Source organism: Pelophylax lessonae (assembly GCF_965119305.1).
Source record: "Pelophylax lessonae genome assembly, chromosome: 11".
Lineage (NCBI taxonomy): Eukaryota > Metazoa > Chordata > Amphibia > Anura > Ranidae > Pelophylax > Pelophylax lessonae.
Window position 1 is genome coordinate 139,737,628 of NC_138778.1, and position 9,713 is coordinate 139,747,340.

Below are 9,713 nucleotides of genomic sequence, written 5' to 3' on the forward strand. Positions count from 1 at the left end.
GTCAAACCGGCTAGGCCCAGAGCTGCTATGAGATTTCGCCCAGGCCGGGCTTGAGGCTCGCTGGCAGCAACCACTCATTTGTCTGCTGTTCCATGCTCCTCCACAACTCCTGCACGGTGTGCGGTTTGTCCCCCAAACAGGCAAGTTGTAAAACTGCCTGCTGTCGTTTACCCCTGGCCGTGCTGAAGTTGGTGGTGAAGGTGTTACGCTGTCCGGATGAGGAGGCGGTAGAGGATGAGGAAGCGGAGTAGGAGGAGTTAGGAACAGGAGGCAAACTGAAGCGCCCTGCAATCCTCGGTGGTGGAAGGACATGCGCCAAATTGCTATCCGCCTCAGGCCCATCCGCCACTGCATTTACCCAGTGTGCCGTTAGGGAGATATAACGCCCCTGACCGTGCTTACTGGTCCACGTATCGGTAGTTAGGTGGACCTTGGCACAGATGGCGTTGCGCAGTGCACACCTGATTTTTTCCCCCACTTGGTTGTGCAGGGAAGGGATGGCTTGCCTGGAAAAGTAGTGGCGGCTGGGCACGACGTACTGTGGGACAGCCACCGACATAAGGTTTTTAAAACTGTGCGTCTCCACCAGACGGAATGACAGCATTTCAAAGGCCAATAATTTTGAAATGCTGGCATTCAGGGCCAGGGATCGCGGGTGGGTAGGGGGGTACTTCCTCTTCCTCTCAAGTGTTTGGGAGATGGAAAGCTGAACGCTTCCACGGGACATTGTGGAGATGGTTGTTGGTGACCCAGGTGGTGGTGTTGCTGACAGATCGTCTGTTTGCGGGGTGGCAGGTGCCGGTATCACTACAGATGTGGCTGGAGCGGCCGAGACTGCAGCAGAAGAGGAAGCAGGATGAGCCAGAGACGTTTCTTGGTTTTGAAGGTGTGTACTCCACTGCAGCTCGTGCTTTGCACTTAGATGCCTGATCATGCAGGTTGTGCTCAGGTTGAGAAGGTTTATGCCTCGCTTCAAGCTCTGATTGCACAGGGTGCAAACCATTCGTGTCCTGTCATCAGCACATTTTCTAAAGAACTTCCACGCTAGAGAACTCCTTTGAGCTGACTTTGGTGCGCTCGTTCCCTTGCTGCGTTGGGCAGTAGCGGGCGTAGTGTCTAGGGCACGGCCGCTCCGCTTCTGCACCCTGCTCCCTCTTCTGCTGTGCTGGTGGCTCTGTGCGACCACCACCTCTTCCTCCAAACTACTCAGGTCACCTGCATGACGTTCATTCCATGTGGGGTCGAGGACCTCATCGTCCTCCACATCATCTTCCACCCAGTCTTCACCCCTGCCCTCCTTGTCGGTCTCCACAATGCTGAACGCCGCAGCAGTTGGCACCTGCGTTTCGTCATCATCGGAGACGTGCTGCGATGATCCTTGCATGTACTCATCTTGAGAAATAAGTGGTTGGGCATCGCTGCACTCAATCTCTTCCACTTCTGGGGCAGGGCTAGGTGGATGGCCCTGGGAAACCCTGCTGACAGAGTCATCAAAAAGAAGAAGAGACTGCTGTATGGCTTGGGGCTCAGACTGCTTGCCTGATTTGCAAGGGGGTGAGGTGAAAGACGGTTGGACATCGGCTGCAGGTGCCAACTGTGACCTTTCTGCAGTAGACTGGGTGGGAGACAATGTGAAGGAACTGGAGGCACTGTCAGCAGCAAACCAATCTACTATCGCCTCCACTTGTTCTGGCCTCATCACTTCTAGGGGCGTATGATGCCCTACCAAATACTGATGCAGGTTCTGTCGCCTACTCACACTTGAGGAAGGTGTTTCACTTGTGCGTGTAGCTGGCACAGATCGACCACGTCCTCTCCTTGCAACAGGAGCTCTACCAGCAGCACCACGACCCAGGCCACGGCCCTTATTTGACGGTCTCCTCATATTTCTGTAATTTAAGATCTTGCCCTAGAAAGGTTTTTATTGAATAGCGGAATAGGAAATATGATCCAAAAAGTGTATGTATCTCGCACGTACAAAACCACACTAGGCCCCAATTACTATTGTTTCTACCCCTAAAAGGATGGATGAGGAGTAGGAGGAGTATGGAACAGACAGCACCCTCAAATCTTCAGAAGTATGAGATGAACCTCAAAAACTTGGAAAGGTGGATCTCACACGTACCGACACAGACTATCCCGCAATTCAATTGATCCTCAAAGGTTTTTATTGAATAGCGGAATAGGAAATATGATCAAAAAAAGTGTATGTATCTCGCACGTACACAACCACACTAGGCCCCAATTACTATTGTTTGTACCCCTAAAAGGATGGTTGAGCAGTAGGAGCAGGAGTATGGAACAGGCAGCACCCTCAAATCTTCAGAAGTATGAGATGAACCCCAAAAACTTGGAAAGGTGGATCTCACACGTACCGACACAGACTATCACGCAATTTAATTGATCCCCAAAGGTTTTAATTGAATAGCGGAATAGAAAATATGATCAATAAGAAAGTGTATGTATCTCACACGTACACCACCACACTAGGCCCCAATTACTATTGTTTGTACCCCTAAAAGGATGGTTGAGCAGTAGGAGGAGGAGTATGGAACAGGCAGCACCCTCAAATCTTCAGAAGTACGAGATGAACCCCAAAAACTTGGAAAGGTGGATCTCACACGTACCGACACAGACTATCACGCAATTTAATTGATCCCCAAAGGTTTTAATTGAATAGCGGAATAGAAAATATGATCAAAAAGAAAGTGTATGTATCTCACACGTACACCACCACACTAGGCCCCAATTACTATTGTTTGTACCCCTAAAAGGATGGTTGAGCAGCAGTAGGAGGAGTATGGAACAGGCAGCACCCTCAAATGTTCAGAAGTATGAGATTGTGTTCACTGTACCCCACAAAGATTGTGTTCACTGCACCTCAAAAAGGATTTTGTTCACTGCACCCCACAAAGATTGTGTTCACTGCACCCTAAAAGGATTTTGTTCACTGCACCCCAAAAAGATTGTGTTCACTGTACCCCCCAAAGATTGTGTTCACTGCACCCCACAAAGATTCTGTTCCCTGTACCCCACAAAGATTGTGTTCACTGCACCCCACAAAGGATTTTGTTCACTGCACCCCAAAAAGATTGTGTTCACTGCACCCCAAAAAGGATGTTGTTCACTGCACCCCAAAAAGGATTTTGTTCACTGCACCCCAAAAAGATTGTGTTCACTGCACCCCACAAAGGATTTTGTTCACTGCACCCCAAAAAGATTGTGTTCACTGCACCCCACAAAGATTGTGTTCACTGCACCCCACAAAGGATTTTGTTCACTGTACCCCCCAAAGATTGTGTTCACTGTACCCCCCAAAGATTGTGTTCACTGCGCCCCACAAAGGATTTTGTTCACTGCACCCCAAAAAGATTGTGTTCACTGCACCCCACAAAGGATTTTGTTCACTGCACCCCAAAAAGATTGTGTTCACTGCACCCCAAAAAGGATTTTGTTCACTGCACCCCAAAAAGATTGTGTTCACTGCACCCCACAAAGGATTTTGTTCACTGCACCCCAAAAAGATTTTGTTCACTGCACCCCAAAAAGGACGTTGTTCACTGCACCCCAAAAAGATTGTGTTCACTGCAGCCCAAAAAGATTGTGTTCACTGCAGCTCACACACAGAAAAATGGATGTGGATCACTGACACCTGCCTATCTCCTATCCCACACCACACAGCAATATCGATTGTAGAACACCGTTTCCCTAAAATTCAGCAGCAGCAGCCTCTCCCTAACAGGGTTGAGAAGAGATCGTAGATCAGGATTGAGTGCAGAGTCACCCCACCCCCCACACAGCAATATCGATTGTACTTTGTAGAAGACACTGACCCTATAATTCAGCAGACTCTATCCCTAAAATGCCTACAACTCGCCCTGCCTAAACACTCCGACCTGTCCCTCAATTCTATCCGGACACAAATGGTTTTTTCCTGCCTGTCTTTCCCTAATCAGCAGCCAGCACGTTGATGTGTGCTCTGTCCCTGATCTAAGCAGCAGAATGAAGACGCTGCGGCTGCCTGGAACTTATAAAGACTTGGTCACATGCTTCAGACGGCCAATCACAGCTACTGAGACATTTGCAGGCATGGCTGGGATGGCTTAAGGCACACCAGTTAAACGATTGTTGATTGGCTGTTGAAAGCCCGCCATGAAAAGAGCGCCAAAGCATGCAAAACCCGGAAATAAAACGACCGAACACGGATTTTTACCCGAACATACAGTAAAGTGTCCGTGTCCGTGTACAAAAAATCCAATTATTCGGTACGAACACGAATAATACAGTCCGTGTTCGCTCAACACTAATTAGCAGCCAATTCCTAGCAGTGTCTCCACATACATATATCAAGATAAATAGGGTAAAATGAATCGGCGCTTAATCACCCCCCATAAGAATAAATAATAACTTTTAAAACCAAGCACAGCAACTGCAAAAGTATGATGATAATATTTAAAGATATAGGTGATTTTGTGCAAATAATGCAAAGGATAAAACGTATAAAATATCATAAAGTGATATAGTGCATAGTGAGAGGTAAATAAATACACAGATAAAACGTGCAAAGAATAAGTTCATCAATCCATAAATATCAAAAGTTCATAACGAAAGTGCTGGTGAGGAAATAATTCCAGAAGTGCGGAAAACTCCTTAAAAGTGCGGGAAACCAATTTAACTGTGGTGGTGAGCTAGGATCCTTAAATAAGTGCAATGGCCGCTCACCTCCAAAACACTCAGAATGAGCGTTTGTATCAAGGGTAAAAACCGGATGGCCTCTGTGGGAATAGGGATCCACCAATGGTTCCTTAAGAGCAGGCTCCTCTGGGACTTTAATGGAAAGCCAGTATTGACATCAAGGGATGAAATCCTGAATATGGTTTGGAACTCAAACCCACGATAAAAGGAGGCACTTCATGGTGTAGTACGTTTCAAAATGGTAACATTTATTAATTTAAAAAAATGCACTCACATGGATGTAGGCATATAACAGCATAAAAGTAGCGTGGCAGCGGCTTAGGCAGTAGTATCCAGGGACTTCCGGTCTCGGCCGAGGACCGCAAGTGACGTCAGACGCTTCTCCCGACCACTTGCGTCACAGCAGACATGTGACTTTCTCAAGGGAACTGAAAGATTATTGGATAGGATCAAATGAGAGAGTTGGTTTCGATTTCTTCATTCAAACCACCCGGCACTAGAGTATCTAAAGTATAGATCCAATAGGCCTCCCTTTGACATAACCTCTTGAAGCGTTCTGCTGACGTGAAAGTAGCAGGTATGGACTCAATAATCCACACCCTGAGGCCAAGAGATCGATGTTCATGGTGCAGCAGCAAGTGGCGTGAAACACTATGTTTATCATCGCCAGCCTCCACAAACCTACGGTGCTCACCGAATCTCTTCCTCAGGGTGCGAATTGTCCTTCCTACATAAAATAACCCGCATGGGCACGTGAGACAGTAAACGACAAACTCCGTGGAACAATTATAAAATTGTGTCAAGGGGTATGTTTTGCCTTTTACTTTAAACATTTTTTGTCCATGGGTTACGTGTTTGCAAGTCAAACACAATCTTTTTCGACATTGGAACATGCTAATGAGTGGGATCAAACAAGGTCTTTCTGACATTGATGTAGGTGGATGCTTCAACTTACTGGGGGCCACCATACTCTTGATGTTCCTCCCTCTTCTATAGGCGACCGTAGGTTTGGGAGGTACAGTTTCCTACTACTTTGTTGTATATTCTGTTTTGTCATTAACTAAATGCAATACTCTTAAATATTTCAGTTGTGCTATGACTTTATACATGGACACATCAATCACACATGTGATATTAATTTTTTTTATCAACCCCCCCTGATTGCACCTGCGGTTTCATGTAAAGTCCCAGCTTCCCTTTTGTTTTTAAAAAGTTAAATTTCATTTCCATCATTTACACTTTCAAAATAACAGAAAACAAAAAAATGGCATCTGGAAAGGTTTGGGCACCCTGCAGAGTTAATATCTTGTACTGCCCCCTTTGGCAAGTATCACAGCTTGTAAAACGCTTTTTGTAGCCAGCCAAGAGTCTTTCAATTCTTGTTTGAGGTATCTTTGCCCATTCTTCCTTACAAAAGTCTTCCAGTTCTTTGAGATTTCTGGGCTGTCTGTCACGCACTGCTCTTTTAAGGTCTATCCATAGATTTTCAATTATGTTGAGGTCAGGAGATTGTGAAGGCCATGGCAAAACCTTCATTTCGAGGTGTGTTTAGGATCATTATCCATTTGTAGAAGCCATCCTCTCTTTAACTTCAGCTTTTTCACAGATGGCATCAAGGTATTGTTGTGGAATTTTTCCTCAGGTACAAAATACCTGTTACCTGTTAGTCAGTGATACCAAATCAGACAATATATAGCTATATATATAATGAGATCAGACAAGACTCAAGATGGCTGAATCATAGTGACCTGATTTATTACAACATTGCTGGAGTTTAAATATACTCAGAAATGGGTTTGTCATTACAATCTGACGTACAGAAATGGGTTGTTATTAACATCTTTTGTCCAATCAAAGTTAACAACTAATTATAGTAAGCATTATGTCAATCTAGATCGTGATTCTCTGTCATAAAGGGAAATTTCTTGGTGACACACAATAAAAGTTCCAAAGGGGCTTTTAGAAGATATTATTGGCTTTGTGGTCAGCTGTCCAGACAGAGTTGATATTCTGAGAGATAGGGAATTTCCACTGTTTCGTTCATCTGATATATTCTTAGCCTTTGCAAGCTCAGTGACACATGTAAAGAAATCAAAGTAAAATGAGATTAACTCGAAAGACATTTTGTTTAAGATAACCATTCTAAATGCCAGTCAAGGCATCCTGTAAAGGCCAATAAGGTATCCAGAAAATGCGAGATAGGTATGCCACGACATCTCTCTCCTCTTGAGAATTTATTGATCAGGCTAACTAACTACCTATTCCGCTTATCAGATTCATCCAAGGGAGCAGCCCCTTACGCTTGGAACACTGGCCCAGAGGGCAAACCTCAGTGGGGGGTGTCCAAGTCTTGGTAAGGTTCTGAGGCGGAGATTACTTCATACATGGGGGTTTGAGGTGACAGATTTCTCTTTACAGCATACTCAGCATCATCAATCCCTTCTCATTTCCGTATAGAGTTGAAATAGGTTGTCTCCTTGGCCTTGGTAACCTTATCAACCAAACACATAATTATGATCTCTAGTTATCTGTTGAATTAAAATAATTATCATTAACATCAATATAAATACACCACTTTCATTATTTTAGGAGATAAGGCAAAACCTCCATAAGACTGTGTTCATTTGGATGGGCGGACACCATTGGAAATAAAGAGATTGTAGTACCTGTTACTGTGACACACTGATTGCCACAGACACAATAGATTCCCAACCCTGAATGTGACCACCCTGGGGTGAAAATGGGTATTAATAACTTTTCTGCATAATACCCCAGTTTCTGTCTGAACAACAGAAACATGAGGGCTTCTCCTAGGTGAGAAATGTCCATATTGTCATTTAATATGGCTCATATTTTATGTTTAACAGTTTCATTTCTGTAATGCATGCAAGTTTCATTTCATGGGCTGTTCACAGTCAGCTGTGGGCAGGATATGTTTATCAGTGCTTGTGAACAGTCCACCCTCCCCACATCAGTTTTTTCCATAGAACTCTATACACACTGTAGGATTCTTGAAACCTGCGACTTTTGGGGGAATTAACATGTCCTTTCGTGCACTGGTAATGTTTCTATAGGATTTTGAAAACTCTGTCTGATTTAGATCCTCTAATGCAAGTGGGTTTACTAGCACAGGTATAGTCTGGGACTCTGGGGGTAATTGTGGACATATCTAGCACCCTGAGTACCCTGACTTCCTGGCTACCTGGTATTTAAACTTAACAGTACATTGGGCCTTAGGTTGTCTGTCTCTTTTATTGTCCTGCCCCTTCATCCAAAATACAACCCCAAAGCATGATTGATCCACCCCCATGCTTAACACTTGGACAAGTTGGACAGGGGTTCTTCTCATTAAATTCTGTGCCCCTTCTTCTCCAAACGTACCTTTGCTCATTCCAGCCAAAAAGTTCAATTTTATCCTCATCGTTCCACAGAACTTGTTTCCAAAATGCATCAGGCTTGTCTATATGTTCATTTGCAAAGTTCAAACACTGATTTTTGTGGTGAGGACGTAGAAGAGGTTTTCTTCTGATGACTCTTCCATGAAGACCATAGTTGTACAAGTATCTCTTTATAGTGGAATAGTGTACCACAACTCCAGTGTCTGCCAGATCTTTTTGGAGGGATCGTGCAGTCAAACGTGGGTTTTGAATTGTTTTTCTCACTATCCGGCGAGCTGTTCTGTCTGATATTTTTCTTGGTCTTCCAGATCTTGCTTTAACTTCCACTGTTCCTGATGACTGCCATTTCTTAATTACATTCCTAACACAGGATATTATAATCCGAAAACGCTTTGCTATCATCTTATAGCCTTCTCCAGCTTTGTGAGCATCAACTATTTTCCGTTTTCTAGGCAACTGCTTAGAAGATCCCATGGTGCTGATTGTTGGGGCAAGGTCAGATGAGTCTTGGCATTTAAAAACTTTGAGATTGACATCACCTGGTCTTCCCAGACGATGATTGAGAACAATCCATGACACTGGCAGGTCTCAGCCTTGCAAAGGGGGCAGTGCATGCTATAAATTCTGCAGGGTGCCCAAGCGTTTGCAGACGCCATTTTTTTGTTTTCTGTAATTTTGAAAGTGTCAATGATGGAAATAAAATCTAACTTTTGTTGACATATAAGAATGTCTAATCTGTAATTTGATGCCTTTTGGAGATTTTTCCATCTTTTCTTGGCTTCTTTATGCGCATTAATACACATTTTTACCTGGGGTGCCCAAAATTTTGATCACCACTGTAACTACTGGAGGGCTGCCAAAACAAAAAGAACACTCATGCCTATAATGGTATGATGTCGCCCACTTACATTGGGACTCATTAAAGGCGTAACAGATACCCTTTTTGTAGACTGAAGACACATTACTGACAGGGGCAGGCGCCGGTTGTTTGGAAAAAACTGGCTTTTGTGGGCTGATAAGATTAAGCCATAAACCTACGTCCTTCATACACCATCTGAGACTAAACGGTAAACGGCCATTTTTTGGCGAAATGATTCGTCATAGCTAAACCAACCAAATCCGCCAAAATTTCTTTAAGATTCAAGAATGTTTCAGCACCTAGAAAACAATCTGCTGCATTTGTCTGGCTGTTTCTCACCAAGCACCGCCGAAAATATACAAAAGGCCTGGAGCCAATTATAAAAGGATCTAGGTGGGAACCTGCGCTTGTCATCTGTATCTTCAGTTCTTTTCTCATTCCTGTTATAACTTCCCTTGGAAATAGGAAGTAAAGAAAAAAGATCAATGAATTCACCTCTCCATATTTTTTCTTTTTAGTTCAATAATTTTTATTAGAAAGTTTCATAATAAAATATAATACAAGTAGAAAAGAGGAAGAAAAAACAAAAGAAAAAACAAAAAGGGGGGGGGATCATGGGAAAGGGCGAGGAAAAGGCCCAAGTACAGAGAACAGCACTATAAACTGACAGTATCAAAAAGGTCCATGGTGACAGGGGCCGTCAGCCGCTGGAAACACAATATTTTTTTTTTTTAATAACTTTTTATTAATTTTTCCAATAG